Source organism: Macrotis lagotis, chromosome 4, assembly GCF_037893015.1.
Source record: "Macrotis lagotis isolate mMagLag1 chromosome 4, bilby.v1.9.chrom.fasta, whole genome shotgun sequence".
NCBI classification, from domain to species: domain Eukaryota; kingdom Metazoa; phylum Chordata; class Mammalia; order Peramelemorphia; family Peramelidae; genus Macrotis; species Macrotis lagotis.
In genome coordinates this window covers 284,649-303,713 of record NC_133661.1, presented here as the reverse complement: position 1 = coordinate 303,713, position 19,065 = coordinate 284,649, and the positions used below count along the sequence as shown (strand labels likewise).

Sequence of the window (19,065 nt, the reverse complement as noted above, 5' to 3'; positions counted from 1 at the left end):
TATGTCAAGATTTGTTTGCCCAGAGAAGTTTGTCAGTACTGTACTTCAGTTCCAAGAAAGCATGTATGCCTGGGTTCTGGAGGGTGGATGATGCTCTTGAGATTTCCCAAACACCAATGTAAAACAGGGATGTGTATTTTCAGCCATGTTATCAAATGCCTTCACTGAGGACAAATATAACCTCAAGGTCAGCTACCACACTGAAGGCCAATTCTTCAACTTGAAGAGGCCAAAATGGAGGGAGGTCTAGATCTAAATGGAGGGAAGTTAGTGCATGATCTTCTGTTTGCAGCTGATTGTGCCTTCAATGCAGCCTCTGAAACTGAGATGCAACAAAAGTATTCATCCATTCTCTGCTGCTTGTGCTCATTTTGGCCTAACAATGAACACAAAAAAAAGCCATGTTCCATCAGCCAGCACCACATCATCCATATGTGGAACCACAAATTACAGCAAATGGAGAAGTTTTGAGTCCTATGGACGAGTTCACTTACTTTGGCAGTGTCCTTTCCAGGGAGGTTTGCATTGACAGTGAGGTTGACGTGCACTACCAGAGCTATTTCGGTATTTGGGAGGCTCTAAAAGAAAATGTGTGAGAAAGGAGTTTTAGACTGACTCCCAGACTGAAGGTCTATAGAGCTGTTGTGCTGACCTCATGGCTGTATGCCTGTGAAACCTGGACAATCTACCAGCGCCATGTCAGGAAACAGAATCGCTTCCATTTAAATTGTCTCAGGAAGATTCTCAAGATCACCTGGCAGGAGAAGATACCAGACACTGAGGTCCTTTCTCAGATAAACTGTCCAGCCTTCCAATGTTACTACAGAGAGTACAACTAATGAGCTGGACACATTGTTAGAATGTCAGACTTATGCATGCCCAAAAAACTATTTTATGGAGAACTCCCACAGGGCAAGCACTCACAAGGGGGTTAGAAGACATCCTGAAGGTCTCAATGAAAGATTTTAGAATTGATTTTATAGCATGGGAGACACTGGCACAAGACCACCCAGCATAGCATGCCTTCATCAGTGAGGGAGCTGCACTCTCTGAGGAAGGCAGAATGGAAGCAGCTCAAAGGAAATGGGACATCTGTAAGTTTAGAGTAGCCAACCCATGTACTATGCATGCGCAATCTGTGGTAGAGCCACAATTGACACACTGTCATTTGTCTCAAATATAGTGATGTGATTTTGGTCTTTTTCAATAACAAAGTACAAGAAACACCTAGATCTTGGTAGGATACTTTCTTATTTGTGGGAATTATTAGAGAAGGTGGGTACTAAATGTTCTTTCCAGATTTGATAGTATTCTCCTATGAATAAATCAGAACCTGGAGGTTTTTTCCCTTAGTTTCTTTTCAGAAATCAGGTTATTCAAGATCTCTTTTTAGACTTCTGATAGTTTGAGCATTTCATGTTTTTTGGAGGAATTCCTCTATTTCTTTTATGTTCTCAGTTTCATGAGTGTAAAACTATATTATGTTCTGATTATCCTTATTTATTCTGGTTTTGTTTTGATTTTACCTTTCTTATAGGTATTTTTTTTTAGGTTTTTGCAAGGCAAATGGGGTTAAGTGGCTTGCCCAAGGCCACACAGCTAGGTAATATAATAAGTGTCTGAGACCGGATTTGAACCCAGGTACTCTTGACTTCAGGGCCAGTGCTTTATTCACTGTGACACCTAGCTGCCCCTACTTATAGGTATTTTTCAATTTGATTTTCTGTTCTCTTAATTGGATTAAATAAGGGTTTTATTATTTTTATTAGTCTTTTCAAAGAACTACTTTTTAGTTTTATATTTATGTGATTTTTTTTGTTTCCAATTTATTTCCCTTCCCCATTGACTTATCTCTCTATTATTTTACCAGTACCAGATGGTTTTGATGACTGCTGCTTACTAATATAATTTGAGGTCTGCAGTGCTATTCCTCCTATCCTCTTAAATCCTTACATTTTTCCATCATTTCTCTTGAAATTTCTCTCCTTACTTAAATTGCATTTACTTGTAGGTCTTGGTCTTCAAGAACAAAGGACAAACAACAAGAGGAACAACTTTGATATTATAGATCTTTGGTTTTTACAAATGAATTTTGTTATTCTTTTATTCAGCCCTGTAAAATATCCTCTTTAGAATTAGATTAGTGAGATAATTCTTGATCCTATATTTTAGGTCAGATTTTACTCATATTCTTTTTTTATGGGATAAACTAAAAAACCTCTTCTTTGTCTCTGAGTGTAAAAACTCATGTGGGGAAAAAGTTCAGTCTTTCTGTCTTTCTGTGTCTGTCTCTCTGTTTCTGTCTTTCTCTTTGTCTCTGTCTCTTTTCTCCACTTCCCCTTCCCATCCTGAAGGTCATTAGTTAAAAAAAAGTCTGTTATCAGTAGGATTGATTAGTGTTTGGGATCATACCAATAAGTATATAGTTGTTTTGACAACCCAATGTACATAACATGTATCCTTTAAATTAAACTAGATGTATGAATAACAAAGAAAAAAAAAGAAAAATGTGTTAATGACTTTATTAAAAGCTTTGCTTTTTCTAATTGTTCCCTTATCAGCCCTATTCATCCTTGGTCCATCTGAGGTCCCTTTGTCCTTTTACATTATGACTTTATTACTAGTTCTGCTTTTTCTAACTTCATCTTATCTTCACCATTGGCTCCTAGCCTAGGGACCCCTTTGAGTCCACCTTAAACATGTTTAGGACTGTGTTACTAGTTCTTCCTTTTCTAACTGCCCCTTGTTGGCTTCATCTCTCTCTCTCTCTCTCTCTGGACAGACTTGGGCCCCTCTGACATCCAGACTTAAACATCTGCTAAGGACATTTTGTTTACTCTGCCCTATATAAGGAAAATGCTTTAATCACACAGCTACTGCCTCTCCTGCCTGACCCACTGTATTCTTAGTGTTGAATGAAAGCCTTGACTGAGAAGGTCTGTATCAGGGAATTCTTTCAAGGACCTCTCTGAGCTGCATCCCAGGAGGTTTGGATCCTTGAAAAGACCCTGTCCCATCTTTAACAATTAAGATGGTTTTGTCTAATCTTCTCTCATCCCTGGTCCTTCTTAGCTACCTTTGGGTATGGTCAGGAGCTATCCATTTACTAGAGCATTCCCTAAAGGGGAGGGGGGGTCCTCATGACATATGGGAGCTATGTCTTTTTCTTTGATGTAAGCAATGATGGTCTCTCATTCTTGTGATATTAAATGGATTGATTTGCTGTTCTTCTATCCTTTTAAAGATGAGTTATATCTTCAAGTGGAGATCTTTTCTCCAAAGGCAGGACTATTTGACCCATCCTTTATTATCGGATACCCTTACCCTGTTAATAAACATTATCTTACTGGGACAATTTTGTCTTTCTGTAAAATGTCATGGGTCACTTGTACATCATTGAACGTCTAGTTTTTTGAGTAGTATTGTTTTTTTCTTATATTGACACAATCCAGCTGGGAGCACTGAATGTTCTAGCTATTTGGGTTGTTCTTCCTTTCTTTAAGGATATATTTGCAATTGAATCCAGAGGGCAAAAGGTGAACTCCCTTTCTCTTACTAGACCAGGAATTATGAAGAGGGTAAAACCTAAGGAGATCAGTATACAAGTTTTACATGAAAGGATGAATCAATGGTACATCAAAAATTGGGGAAGGTCTCCACCCAGGCAGCTTTTAAGATAACAATTGTTTCTGTTACAATCCTAATTCTCTACTTCTAGTCAACTTACATCTCCATCCAAATTCTTTATGTTCTATTCACAATTCATTTACAATTCTCTTCATCTTTCTCCCCTCATCACTAGCTGTCCTGGTTTTCTCTTTTAGTTATTTCCAATTTCTCTTTTGCATAGCTTACCTTGTATATATTTGTTTGCAGTTTGTCTTCATCATTAGATTGTAAGTTCCATGAGGGTAGGGACTGTCTTGTCTCTTTTTGTATTCCCAGTTAGTACAGAGTAAGAGCCACATAAATAGGTACTTAATAAATGTCTGTGGAATTGAAGTGAAAATTTTAGGTCCTTGATATTGTCACTTCTTGGCTTTGTGTGGGACAATTGCCACTTAAATAAATTTCAGAGATCTCTGAAGGTATGAAGAGAAAGTTTTAATCCTTTCTGGAGGAACTGGCCACAATCAATTAGAGATTGAGGCAAAAGAAAAAGGCCCAAGAATCACATTTATCGTAACTCAATTCCCTGCCCCCTCCCCATGGACCCACCCTCGTTAATGAGTGCCTCGACCCGCGGGACAGAAAAGTGGGGTGTCGAGGAGGACCCAGCCTGAAATGGAATGGGTGAGAATAAGGAGAGTGAGACCCAAGGACGGTGGATAAGGTCTGAGTTTATTTGAGAAAGTACATGGTTATATTGTAGAGAAGGAACAAGGGGATTAGTTTAGGGGTGGAGTTGGTATGCCTTGGCCTGAGAGAAGGGATAGTCTGTGATCTGTTTGTTCTTGATAATGGAGGGTGAGGCCTCTTTTCTTTATCTTGGCCCTTGGTATGCCTGGAATTTTGTTTGCTCCTTTTATCTTATCTGACAGGGGGCTTCTTGGCTCCTGGTATGTCTGGAATTTTGTTTGCTCTTTTTATCTTATGGGGCTTCTTGGCCCCTGGCATGTCCCCCTTTTTTATTTTAAATTTATGGGCAGGATCCCTGTCTTAGGCTGTGCAACTTGATTTTCATGCTTGGTATCCGTGACCAGGAGGGGACCTTAGGGAGGTCCTTGTTATCTCCTGTAGGATCTGATGTTCCCAAGTCATGGAGTTGCACTAAATCCCGTCATTGGGTATCACTGCAGCCCTTAGGGGGTGCCTTTCCTTGAGCAGATGCACGCATACCAAGGTGGGCGAGGTGTAAGAGCAGCGAACCTCAAGGGTTCCATTTGGAGGTCCTCACAGGACCCTTGGCTTTTCAATTGGTGATATAAGACCGAAACTGGTTTTCCAAGGGCTGAGTCAATTTGGGATTTGATAAAGTTGGTCAGTCTCCTGAAGGCCCATGGTCCAAAAGAAATTAGAATTAGGAAGCCAATTAACGGGCCTAGAAGGCTTGGGAGCAGAGTAGAGAGTCAGGGGGATGTGGAAAACCAATTTTTATACCATGCCTCACCTTTCTCTCTCTCCCTTTTTCTTTTTTCCAGGCTATCCTTAACCCTTTGCAGACTGTCTTCTACCAGGCCAAGTTTATCCTTAAAAAAACAGCATTCTTCCTTTAGTGCCGCGCAGAGTCCCCCCTGTTGTAAAAATAACAAATCAAGACCACGTCTATTTTGTAATGCTACTTCAGCTAGAGAGGCAACAGAATCTTTTAGGTGTTCTAACCCTGCTTGAAGTTCTGAGAGATCCTTATCAATAGCAGAGCTAAGCTGGGTGTACTGTGCATTGGAGGAGACTAAGGAGGCAATACCTGTACCAGAGCCAACAAACCCAAGTCCAATCAGGACTTCGAGTGTAACTGCTGTCAGGGGTTCTCTTTTGTCTCTGATAAGGGTACCCCTTCCATGTTCCCAAAATTGGAGGAATTCCTCTGAGTAGTGGACAGTTAGGTGAGGAAAAAGGGAGACAAGGACACAATAGTCCTTTTTCTCAAGGAATTGTTTGGTGTTCACAAAGGTGGTTAGTCCTGACGAGCAGGCAAGATAGGTATTAGGAGGGGCTACAGCATATCTATAGGAAGTATTAATAAGGGTACTTTGGTTACATACTGTGTCTAGCTGAAGAGGGGGGGAGCATTTGCGGGCCAAGGAGACAATTTCCCTGACCGGAGATTTTTGCTAGAGTGAGGCCTTGGGATTCCCCAGTGCCCCATCTGAGGTCATCTGTTCTGTTGGAGTGTGTGATGTTCCCGAATTGAACAATACCTTCATAGAAGGGAGGGGAAGAGGAATAGCAGGTCCAGCATTCTTCCAATGAAGAATTCTGTATCTGGGTCAAAGCTTGTACAGAGGCATTAATGAGGTGATCCAGTACCCAGTTCCTGTAGTCTCACAATCCCATTTTTACAATAGAAGTCCCCCGTTCTACCACATTGTGGGGCTGATGAGCGATGGTATCCCGGGCAAACATAAAAAGAGAGGGTCCCAAGCCTCTCTTTTCTATCTTGAGAGCCACAGCCTGTCATGCTATCATCGGACCCCCATACTGCGTCCCATCCACTGTTCCATTCAGATAATCAACAAAGATCTGGGTACAGGGGAAGCCAGGGTGTCGTGGAGTCAACTTTCGAGGTACTCCAGATGCAGAATCCTTGAGCGTCTTCGACTGACCAAGTGTAGTTAAGTAGTTGGTATGAGCAGGACAGCGGAAGGAGCAGGCACAGGACGAGTGCCTTCATGCTGGATCTTTTATCTACAAGAGAGCACAGAGGGGGATTCCTCAGGGGGTTCCCTGGGTGGATTATGTGATTTTACTAGACTCTTGGGTAGCCATCTAGCATTTTGAGCTGATGAATCATAAATACAGGCATGTCCTTTACCCCAGATAAGGACTGGGTCAGGTCCTTGCCATTTGTTGGAGATGGGATCTCTCCACATAGCCTGTGCATAATTGTGTTCAGTAGTGGGATGCCAAAGGAGATCTGCTGCAGCTTTGGCATTAGCATCAAGGGAGAGGAAAGTGAGGACAAAGAGGGCATGGTTAAGAATAGTTTTAGCATTGTTAATCTTGGGGTAGAGTGTCTCTGACCCTTTCTGTAATTTAGTAATCATGTTTTTGAGCGTTTGGTGGGCTCTTTCTACAATGCCCTGTCCTTGAGGGTTTTTCATAAGCTCCCTTAGAAGTTTTATAGGTAGTTGAAGCAATGGTTTGACAACGATCAAAAAAAATCAGCCTTCCAGGTGAGGAACTGTCCTCGTGTAAGTACTGCCTGGACGATCCTGAGCCACTCAGAGGGGAGAAGATATCCCCCACGGGAGATGGCTTCTAGTGCGGAGAGAGTAAAGGGGGCATTAGACCCCAGGGGCAGGAAGGCAGGGGCAGTTAGGTATGGAGGGGGAGCGGAGGCTAGGGGCCAGTCTGGGTTATTATATCTAGCAGCTTCTTCCTCAAGTTCTGCCTCATCGCCTGGGTCTGGAGGCTCTGAATCTGGGTCCGTTTCTGGACTGGACCGGAGATTCTTATTGTAAACACTGGGCAGGTTATGGGCTCCTCTGCTGGTGTTATCTCAGAAGGGAGAGGAGGATAGAGGGATTTGCTTGGGGGGATTTCAATAGCTGCTGAGGGAGATCTAGCTGGAGTTTTAGGGGGTTTCGCTTCCTCTTCTTTCAAAGACTTTATAGAGGCTGTACGTGAAAGAGGGCGAAGGCAGGACTCCGCAACTGAAAGAAGCTGTTGTTTTGTGGGGTCCCTGGTGGTGCTTTCCACTATGTCTCTTATAAGACCCCAGTAAGAAAGGGCTGAAACAGGGACGGCATCGGGTCCTTCTATTTTCAATTTCTGATTAAGATCTCTTCCTACTTTCTGCCATTTGCCTGGGTGGATTTCAGGTCCTGTTACCAGAAACCACAGGCATACTTCATCTATAAAAAGGAAGAATCTAACAAGATTCTTTTTCTTTACTTTAACTCCCCCTGTCTTTAAGTGCCAGTTTAAGGTCCCGTATAAAGACCTGTTCTTTAGACAGCTTGGAACCCATGAGAAAAGAATGAGGCAGACGTCACTTACCTGTTCGTGGGGCTCTCCGGAGCGATCAGAGGGGGTCGCGACGATTCTTCTTTACAGGGTCTGCCTGGCAAGAGTCCGTGCCTCGAGCCGCACGTTGGGTGCCACGTGCCCCGACCCGCGGGACAGAAAAGTGGGGTGTTGAGGAGGACCCAGCCTGAAATGGAATGGGTGAGAATAAGGAGAGTGAGACCCAAGGATGGTGGATAAGGTCTGAGTTTATTTGAGAAAGTACATGGTTATATTGTAGAGAAGGAACAAGGGGATTAGTTTAGGGGTGGAATTGGTATGCCTTGGCCTGAGAGAAGGGATAGTCTGTGATCTGTTTGTTCTTGATAATGGAGGGTGAGGCCTCTTTTCTTTATCTTGGCCCTTGGTATGCCTGGAATTTTGTTTGCTCCTTTTATCTTATCTGACAGGGGGCTTCTTGGCTCCTGGTATGTCTGGAATTTTGTTTGCTCTTTTTATCTTATGGGGCTTCTTGGCCCCTGGCAAATGAGGAATGTGGTTTTACAATCTAGACTCACAAACTAATCTACGGAAAAGAGCATAAAATTCAAACCAAAACTAGATAATCTTTTCAGCCCCAGGAATTGAATGGTCTTCCGACTTCAACAGATAAAGTGGGGTCAGTTGACTCTTCACCAATATCCCAGAGGTTGCTTTGTCAAGGGAGGAGGGACACATAGTTAACTATTCTCCAATCGATAATATTCTACTGAAGAAATCTCAGACTTTATCCCACTCAGGTTCAACTCTGCCCCTTGATTTGTAGGGGCCTAGACTTGGGAATGCAGGTTTTAGAAAGAAAATAGAGATTTATTAAAGGTAGTTAATGGGAAAGTTAAAAAGAGTTTAAAGACCACATAGATTGCTGATTGAATTGGCCAGGCCAGCTGGCCAAGGTTCAGCAGGAGGCTGGAAGGTAAAAGAGGGTGAGCCCCTCCCTCCCTCCTTAAATTCTCTCCCAGAGTCCATGGGAGGGGGTGGTGACTGGGAGTGATCTAAGTCTCTCTTTGGAGATTTTGACTTTTGGGGAGCAGTCTCTTTTGGTTGTCTTCCAGGGCCTGTGCTCCCTGGCTGCTACATCAGAAAACAATGCAATCCAAATCAGGTTGAAGGTCAGGCCCTCAGGTGTGGCCTAAATTAGATAAAGGAAGAAGGAAGATTCCCTTTACTATGCAAACAAAAGATTTACAAAGTTTGTCTCCAACTGATCTCATCACTCCCATGCCCAGGTTTCTCTGCAAAAATATGACCTCCCTCCTGTCATATTTGATGTCCCTCAAAAGAGGCATTGCCCTGGGCCAGCCAGGTGGCACAGCGGACAGAGCACCAGAGCCAGAGTCAGGAAGACTTGAGTTCAAATTCAATCACAGATACTTAATAATTACTTAGTTTACTTGACCTTGGACAAGTCACATCATCCTGATTACCTTGCATCCAGGACCATCTCCAGTCATCCTGATTTGTATCTGGCCACTGGACTCAGATGACTTTGGAGGAGAAAGTGAGACTGCTGACAGCATAGCCCCCCTCACTCCAATCCAGTTCATGTGCTTGTCATGGCATCACCTCCCTTGATATCATAGTCTTCTTTGAGAAGAAAGGACAGACATCATCATCAAGAATATTATAGACTCTCCCTTTATTGTTGAATATTCACTTTTTGCCTCATGTTGTTAAGCTCACATTGTAGAATAGGTCTCCCTGAGTTGCATCCTGAGCGTCAGTCTTCACTGGAACATATTCTTCCATCCTTCCTCATATTGTTAAGGTCCAAGAAAAGTCCCCAGTTACAGAACAGAGGCACTCGACATGATGGAGATGCAATAGCAAGGGTTTATTAAACTAGCTCGAGCTAGGGTTCCATCCTAGGTCAGGGCTAGGATCCTGGAACCCCGATTAAAGTGAGGAGAGACCTTATATATGGTTTGGTAGGGGAGTTTCAAGCATCTGCCTGCAGCTTGTCTTGAGATGGTGCAGCGTGTTCTTATTGGATGCAGGTCCTCGGAGAAGCCCCCCCTGCTGCATTGTCCAAGGGCTGACCAGGCAGAATCTTCAGAAGCTGATCTGGCAGAAACTCAGCTAGCTGACCAAGCACGAGACTTAGGGGCAGAATTTAGGCAACAGTTCATAGGTTTCCACATTCAGGATCTTACAGGCATTCAGGCTAAAGTTCACAGATTTCGAAACTCAGGGTCTTACAATATCTACTGTGTTTTCACTAGTTTTGTGTTCCAATGTCCTTTCCATTGTATTTGAAAGTCTTTTTCCTGTTGACTTTTGTTTCTGAATTCAGTTAAATTTAGCCACTAATTGTCTTGAAATGTTTTTCTGAAGGTGATCTTATTTCAAATGTGAGTTCTGGCTAATTTTCTTGGGTTATTTCTTTCATGATTGTGTCCATTCTTTGAATTCATTATGTTTTGCTTTGGTAAGGGGAAGATTTTTTTTAATGTTCTCTCTTTTTATTTTTGCTTCTTCAAGATTGTCCTTCACTTTTGTGCATTTGCATTCCCGATCTATTGTTCTCCTTTTGTTATTTTTGGAGAGGCTTGCTTTGGCAGACTGTGGGTTTTTAATTCCCTTAGCTCTAAGGAACTAGCAGTTAAGCCAAGAACATTCCACATAGCAGAAAGCTGAAAAGGGATGGAGGTGGGGAAAAGGTACCCAATTAAGGGACATCATGGAGAAATCAGTCAGAGATGTTCCAGTGAAGTACAGTCAAGTGACAAATGACATATCTGAGGTGAGCTTTTTCTTTAACAGGAGCCTACCATGGTGGTGAAGGGTAGATGTGGAAGGCTTGAGAGTTAGGGAATCAATTAGACAGCAGTTATCCATCAATAAAATGACTGCTTGCCTTTTGTGAGAACCCATACTGGGAATACTGTGCAATGAAGACAAGTGACTCAAGAGACTCCTAAGGAAAAAAAGATTTAGAAATTTGAAGGGATCTCAAAAAATGTAAAAGAGCAATAAATTCCTTAGTTGTTCACAAGTAAAATAATAAAGGAAGTGAAGGAAAAACGGGTTACAAATAGATCATACATCAGATATTTTAAGAACAAATACGGTTAACTTACAAGAGTTGACTTTAATAAAAAAAAAATAAGTGTTTATTAAGTTCTCATTCAGGAACCAGTTAGAAAACTGGACTCCAAGTAAGAATTTTGGGGAGTATGTTTATAGGAGTTAGACAAAGGACCATAAAAGGATTGGTGGCAACCAGTGAAGTCATAGCACATTTTGCAGATTCCTTCCCCAGTTTCAGGATATCTGCTTTATGTCATGACTCTTTAAGGGGTCAGAAGAATGTCTTATTCTGATTCAGGGACATCTGGGCTTTATCAGATACATCCTTTCATAAAACATGAAATATTCTCTTCTCTTTCCAGGATGTTTGTACCATCCCTAGATTATTGATACAATGGTGAATTCATAGTTGTGATCAAAAAGATAACCAAGCAAGTTTCTTATTTTCAAAGGAGGAAGTTGACATGTTTATACTCAGTTTTATATTTTTTTTAGAGACATTCGTTTTTTTTAAAGGAAGACTTTATTTATTTTGAGTTTTACAATTTTCCCCCTAATCTTACTTCCCTCCCCCCACCCCCCACAGAAGGCAGTCTGTTAGTCTTTACATTGTTTCCACGGTATACATTGTTCTAAGTTGAATGTGATGAGAGAGAAATCATATCCTTAAGGAAGAAAAATAAAGTATAAGAGATAGCAAGATTATATAATAAGATAACATGTTCCCCCCCCCCCAAACTGAAGGTAATAGTCTTTGGTCTTTGTTCAAATTATACAATTCTTTCTCTGGATGTAGATGGTATTCTCCATTACAGATAGCCCAAAATTGTCGATGATTGTTGCACTGATGGAATGAGCAAGTCCATTAAGGTTGATTATCACCCCCATGTTGCATGTTGCTGTTAGGGTGTACAATGTTTTTCTGGTTCTGCTCAGCATCAATTCATGCAAATCCTTCCAGGCTTCTTTAGAGATACTCTTAAAACATGATTCCAAACATGAATTTTGTGTACAGAATGGAGATTTATTTTCAAACATCAGAATCTCTGATGAAATGAATCATGATTATGATAGAAATTTAAGAAAATGAATTGAAAGACCATCAGATTCTTAGTGAGTTGGCCAAATACAGATTATGCATGTAACAGGTTGGATATAGAGTTGACCCCTCCCAAAGTATCAGGGTACTCAGATCTGCTGTCTTCTCATTGTATATTATCAATCAGTCTCTTAACTCATTCTTTGGATTTCTAGACTTATAAGTGTATTTTTAGATTATTTATTATTCCTAAAGAAACTGGAAATATTTTCCTCATGAATTAGCTCAAACAAGACCCAAGATAATTATTACTGCTTTTTTAGACAATGAAGGAACCCTCCTTTCTCTATCATAATTACTTTTATTTCTATATAACAAAATATTATAATTAAGGAATGAGGAAAGCAATTATAAAGCAAAGGCATAAGCTGTTTTAGCCATGACAAAACAACTCTAAAGTATCCTCAAAACCTCAGTGTAAGAACAGATAACTCTTTTACTTGACTGGATTCTCTCATACTACTCATGTGGTCCAGATACAGATGAATGAATATCTCTTTAGAATTCTCTTCATGTTTTCCTCTGGGTAAGACTTTATTTCAACTTTTCAGGAAGAAAACTAGATCTTTAACTTTATTCTCTGTTTAGTGATTACATAAAATTCCCATGTTGTAATGTAGTCCCACAAAAGAGGCATTGCCCTGGGGCAGCTAGGTGGCACAGTGGGTAGAGTACCAGTCCCAGAATTAGGAAGACCCCTTCTCCCCCCTCCCAATACTCACAAGCTCTTTATAGAATGTTCTTTAGAACATAGCATATATCGTTTCTGATAAGGAAGAAATTTCATATCACCCTCTCTTTCTCCTCCATAGATCTACCTAACTCAGAGACAGAATACATACTTTCTCCCTGATTCCATACTAGTTCTATTCCATAACAAGACTTTTCTCAGCTTTATTCCAATTGACCTTATAAAACACATTTTCCAAAATTCAATTGGGCTCTCTAACTGTGGTTTCAAGAAAGGAATCTGACACTCATAAAGGGTATGACTTTTGGGCAAATCCCTTATCTGTTCATTTTCTTTAAGTTGATGAGGGATGGACAATTTAATTCTGAAGTGTTTTTCAGCTCTATATCCTATGACTTTTGATTGGTGACATTCAAGGATGTGGCTGTAGACTTCTCCCAGGAGGAGTGGGGCCTCTTGGACCATGCTCAGAAGCAGGTGTACAAAGAAGTCATGCTGGAGAATGCCCAGATCCTGCTCTCTCTGGGTAAGTACACTTCCTTTGATAACTCTGAGAACTAAATTATTAGTTTCTCTCTAAGTCCATCCCTAATCATTCCTCATGCCCAGGGCTTCCAGTTCCCGGAGAAGATGTGATTTCTTCTTTTGAACAAAGGGATACTGGAGCAAGAAGGCTTGAGCTGCTATTCAGGTGAGTGAAATGAAAGCATGTATATGTGAACTGTGATTACAAGAGACTTTTCTGTCTTGTAGTGAAGCAAATACTAGGTTTAGGGCCAGGAAATCTTTTTCAGACTTTTTTAAGCAGTGGTTTCCCTTGCAAGTCCTTGAACCATAGAGCTTCATCTGTAAAATGATAAGTTCCATGTACTGCAGAGAAAAAGGTATATTCCTTCCTATCCCCATTCAATTTCCTCCATAAGTCTACCATATCTAATTTTTCTAACAATCTATTTACCTCCCTAATTTCTTTCTTGTTTGTTTTATGATTTGATTTATCTAGATCTGATAGCGGGAGGTTGAGGTCTCCTACTAGTAGAGTTTTGCTGTCTATGTGTTGCGGTCCACTCTGGGCAGCCGGGTCTCAGTTTATTTCACACAACTCTTCGGGGAGCTCCGCCGGACATGTCCCGCATGTTCAATAATGAAAGTCAGTCAGCCAGTGAGAGATAAGCAAGGAGTTTATTATTGCAGGTATATGCTACATCTCTGACTCACATAGTTGAAATAAGGGTATATATAAGCCTAGTCCCCTTGTATCAGCATCCCTCATCTCCAGGCCTGTGGAAGTGTAATGGGCTTGCCACAAAAGGTCTGTATCCTGGAAAAATGTGGAATCTTTAACAAGATAAAGAGAGATAAGTACCAGAACTCCTTCCTGGGACAGTTGAACAATATGAGGATGAAAGGCAGAGGGATAAGGACAAAAGGTCCTTCCTGAGAATATTCAACAAGATAAGGATGAAAGGCAGGAGAACAAAGAGAGAGAAGGGCCAGAGCTCCTTCCTGAGTTCAGAGCACTCTGGTATGGACCTTCCTGTTGTCCCAGGTCTCAATGACTCTCAGGATGAACTCCTCATGGCCACATACTCTATCTATTATCCCCTTACATCTATGTCTTCCTGTAATTCTTTCAGCTTCTCCTCTAAGAATTTGGGTGCTGTCCCACTGGGTGCATATATATTCAATATTGAAATGACTTTATTATCTATGGTACCTTTTAGGAGGGTAAAGTTTCTGGGTTTCTGGTTTGCTGGGGCCCAACTTGGGTTGTGCTGAGGGCCCTTTCTAATGCTGCTGTAACACATTCAAGTTGTCTTGGACTGGAAAGCTATTTCACTCCATCTTTTTGTAGGTTCTGCTGCTCTTGAATTTGGTTAGACACTGTAAAAATTTTTGGAGTGGTTTGGGGGAGAGCTCCCTGCCTTTACTCTGTCATCTTCTTGGCTCCATTGCATCTATATAACTTTTGCCTGGAATTGTCATGAAGTTAGGGAAGCATCATTACCTTACTGTAGGGTCTTTCATAGTAAATTTCTATACTACTGTTAGATACTCAGTATTAATGCAACTAAGCAGATCTCAGATTAATGATAGATGACACCTGATTTACTATAGCGAGAGGCTGCTATAAGCTGGAGACATTTGTTCTAAAATTTTGGTTCTTTCTGTATCCCAAACAAGTAAGCAATTAAGTATTTAACCTTGTCATCTGTCTTGTACTAGTTAAAAAATCCTGTGAAAGATAAGGGTCCTTTAATTTCTCATAATGGTATGGAGATAATTGGGCAAATTATGGAAAGACTTGTGAAACCAGGATATAATTCTGTTATTTAGTGAGGTTAATATCATCATGATCTAAGTTTGGTGTGAATGAAAATAGTAGCACTCTTTGATATCTCAAGAGAAGAATGGCTTATGGTCTATCTTATGACTTAGGGACTCCCACATTTCCTAGGGGTTATTCATTTGAACAAGGCTAGAAGTTGAAAATGTTATATTTTAAATAATTTACTGGTCATGCACTGTTTTGCAACTGATTACTCAATATTTTTATTTATATATTCCCATCCTGGTACCTTTGTTAAAACTGAAGTTAATCTGGCAACTTTTAAATGAATTTCTTTTAGTATTAGAATTCACCTTCTTAGAAAAATATTGTTATTAATTCCTTAGTGGAATCTCAATCTCCTTATGGGGAATGAATAATGTCAAGTATAAAATCTGGACTCTATCAAGTGTTTGCAGAGATGGACAATTTCATTTCCCTTTTAGCTGTAATATCTTCTCCTCAAAATTTAATCCTTCACCAGCAACCAACATTTGCCCAAGGCAGGCACCCATTGAGTACATTCAAAAGGCTTCATGCAAAGTAAGAGGCAGTCTCTCATGGAGGGCCTTCACCCATGGATTCCATAATAGGGTTAGTACTCAGAGTGAATTTTTAGTTAAGAAGTTCTATACTCCATTTGAATTACTTTCCCCATTTATTATAGTGATAGGATTTCTATTTAGTATGAATCCTCTGATGGGAAATAAGGGCTGAGGTTTCTTTCCCTTATGTATACTCTGATGTTTGGCTGGACTTGAGTTGTGTCTAAAATCCACACTGATTACATTCATAAGGTGTCTCTCCAGTGTGGATTCTCTGATGCTCAGCAAAACTGGAACTTTATGTAAGACTCTTTCCACATTGATTATATCTATATCTATATCATCTCTATCTCTATCTCTATCTCTCTCTCTCTCTCTCTCTCTCTCTCTCTATCTCTATCTCTATCTCTCTATCTCTATCTCTATCTCACCTCTATCTAATATATCTATCTCTATCTCTATCTCTATCTCTATCTCTATCTCTATCTCTATCTCTATCTCTATCTCTATATCATCTATATCCATATCCATATCCATATCTATATCATATCCATATCTATATCTATATCTATATCTATATCTATATCTATATCTATATCTATATCTATATCTATATCTATATCTATATCTATATCTATTTCCATATCTATATCTATATCCGTATCCATATCTATATCCGTATCTATATATCTATATCTATATCTATATCCATATCTATATATCTATATCTATATCTATATCCATATCCATATCTATATCTATATCTATATCCATATCTATATCTAATCTATATCCATATCCATATCCATATCTATCTATATCTATATCTATATCTATATCTATATCTATATCTATATCTATATCTATATCATCTATATCATCTACATCTATATCTATATCATCTACATCTATATCTATATCTTTATCTATATCTATATCTATATCTATATCTATATCTATATCTATATCTATATCTATATCTATATCATCATCATCTATATCTATATATCCATCTATATCTATATCTATCTATCTCTATCTCTATCTCTATCTCTATCTCTATCTCTATCTCTATCTCTATCTCTATCTCTATATCTAATCTATCTATATCATCTATCTCTATCTCTATCTCTATCTCTATCTATCTATATCATCTATATCTACATCTATAGCTATCTACATCTACATCTTCATCTACATCTTCATCTACATCTACATCTACATCTATCTATATCTATATCATTTATATCTATATCTATATCTATCTATATCATCTATATCTATATCTACATCTATCTATATCATTTATGTCTATATCTATATCTATCTATATCATCTATATCTACATCTATATCTATCTACATCTACATCTATCTATATCTATATCATCTATATCTATATCTATATGTATATCTATATGTATATGTATATCTAATCTATATCTATCTAATCTATTTATGTCTACATCATCTATATCTATAATCTATCTCTATCTAATCTATATCTATATCTATCTATCTGTCTATCAAATGGGAGTCTATTTATTTCAAATCTGATCTTTCCTTCCAAAAGAAATAGATATTAAATATACCTACATAGTCATATATACACACTAATTATGTTCCCTTCCTTCCACTGTTTTACATTGTTTCCCCAGGTAAATCAGAAAAGTCTTCAAATTTAAATGGGCAGAATCAATCATTTGAAAATATCACTAGCTCACATCTGAAGGATGATGTTATTCACCAAGCACTTCCTACATAATCACATTGAATTCTCAGGGTGACACAGGCAGGGCTGGCATTCACATTACATTCACAACTCAGGTCATGAGTCCAGAACAGCTCAGTGACTTCAATTAAATTCTAGCTGGAAACTCAAGCATTGTGATGACCCACAGGACCAGACAAACTGTCTCCTCTTTGACATTTTACTTTCACTTTCATTGACGGCACTTTACAATTTTTCTTTTTCTTTCTTTTTTTTTTTTTAGATTTTTCGAGACAATGGGGTTCAGTAGCTTGCCCAAGGCCACACAGCGAGGTAATTATTAAGTGTCTGAGGCCAGATTTGGACTCAAGTACTCCTGATTCCAAGACCGCTGCTCTATCCACTGCGCCACCTAGCTGCCCCTCCAATTTTTATTAATAAATGCTATGTCTTTTGATTCACAAATATTAAACAATCCTATTACAAAATGAAATTTCCTTGGTTATCAATTTCACTGTTCTGCTGCACTATCTAAGGTCACATGACAAATGCCAGCAGTACTTTTTGTATTTACTTGAAATAAGAAGTTTTGTTCTGGATCATGACTTTTTTTTGGTGGGGAGGGCTAACCATTCTTTCTTTTTTTTAAATTTATTTTTTTCTTGCTATTGCTTATTTCTTTACACAAATTTATCCTTAAATGTCTCTGCTCACTAAAACAAAAACTTTAAAAAATGTATGACATTTCCCATATCTGAAAATATGTGCTTTCTGAAGGAACTTAAGTCCGTCATCGTTTCTGAAGGAAGTGGACACCATGCTTCACTACTGGTCCTCTTGCAGCCCTTCCCAGTTAATGGTTCACAAAGCTCTTGAAATTTCTGTTCAGGGGATTTGTGATAAAAATTTGTAACTTGCACCTTAAGCAGTAAATGATGGTCCAATTTTATTTCAAAGACATTTTTCCTTTCAGACAACAAGCTTGACTTCAACTGTACTAGGATTCTGTCTGCAGTGATTCCAAACTATCATGTTCATCAGGTGTATAATGCTTTCAGGGATCATGGAGTGATGACATCATTCTCTGCTTCAGACTAAGTTCAATATAGTCATTCCACTGGACATCTAATCATTTCTAAACTTCCATGTGCAAATTGTCACTGACATGCACAGACCCTCCTTAGTGGAACCTCTCTACTAATGATGTCGCTAATCGTCTCCTGGGCAGTCTCTCCAAGGAATTGTTTGATCATATAGAGTAGTTATGCAGTCATTCAGAGTGCAGAGGAGCTGGTTTGTCACAGTAGACAAAAAAACTTAAGTGTAAAGAAATTCTGTCCTTATAAAGGTGGTTTTAAAAATAAACATTGGGGGCGGCTAGGTGGCACAGTGGATAAAGCATGGGCCTTGGAGTCAGGAGTACCTGGGTTCAAATCCGGTCTCAGACACTTAATAATTACCTAGCTATGTGGCCATGGGCAAGCCACTTAACCCCATTTGCCTTGCAAAAAAAACAAACCAAAAAAAAAATAAACAGTGTTTAAAATACAACAACAAAGTAATATATGCAATTGGTCTTTATGGCCATTTATTATTTATCAATATGTTGTTTGTTAGGAGCCAATACTAAAATAAATCTTTAGTAGAGCAATTCAATTAATTTTGTTTTCTGGTTAAGGAACTAAAAAAGGAGACATTTCTGTTCCTCAGTAAAAGAGCTTACCTAGTTCTCCTGCCATTTCCCAGTCTACAAATATGTTAATCTTTTCAGCATTCCCTTTAAAAATTAAAATACAGCTGGTAGTACAATGAATAACATGCTGAGCCTCAAGGACAACCTAAATTCCAATCCTACCTGGTCAAAGATCTCTGTTTACCTCAGTTCCTTCATCTGTAAAATGGGCAGAATAATAGCACCTAACTTTTAGGGTTACTATGAGGATCCAGTCAGATAATATTTATAAACTACATGGCCCATAGTTGGTATTGTGTG

The 19,065-nt window shown here is 39.3% G+C and overlaps 3 long non-coding RNA genes across 4 annotated transcripts in view; 1 reads left to right on the top strand and 2 right to left on the bottom strand.

Moving 5' to 3' along the window:
• LOC141520527 (uncharacterized) overlaps nt 1-17,542 on the top strand; it is an 18,662-nt gene extending 1,120 nt beyond the window's left edge. Inside the window, exons 2-4 of one of the 2 annotated variants that reach the window (XR_012477647.1) lie at nt 12,869-13,014; nt 13,098-13,179; nt 17,356-17,542. This is a non-coding gene — a long non-coding RNA (uncharacterized LOC141520527). Of the gene's footprint in view, nt 1-11,333; nt 13,015-13,097; nt 13,180-17,355 lie in introns of those variants that run through there. The other variant, XR_012477646.1, reaches the window with a different exon arrangement.
• On the bottom strand, nt 494-5,739 carry LOC141520528 (uncharacterized). Its single transcript, XR_012477648.1, has 3 exons — nt 5,111-5,739; nt 3,856-3,989; nt 494-578 (listed from the first exon to the last, which is right to left on the bottom strand). It is a non-coding gene; the product is annotated as an uncharacterized LOC141520528 (long non-coding RNA).
• Nucleotides 5,791-9,592, bottom strand: LOC141520526 (uncharacterized). Its single transcript, XR_012477645.1, has 3 exons — nt 9,096-9,592; nt 7,663-7,816; nt 5,791-6,348 (listed from the first exon to the last, which is right to left on the bottom strand). It is a non-coding gene; the product is annotated as an uncharacterized LOC141520526 (long non-coding RNA).
• Nucleotides 17,543-19,065: the final 1,523 nt, after the last annotated feature.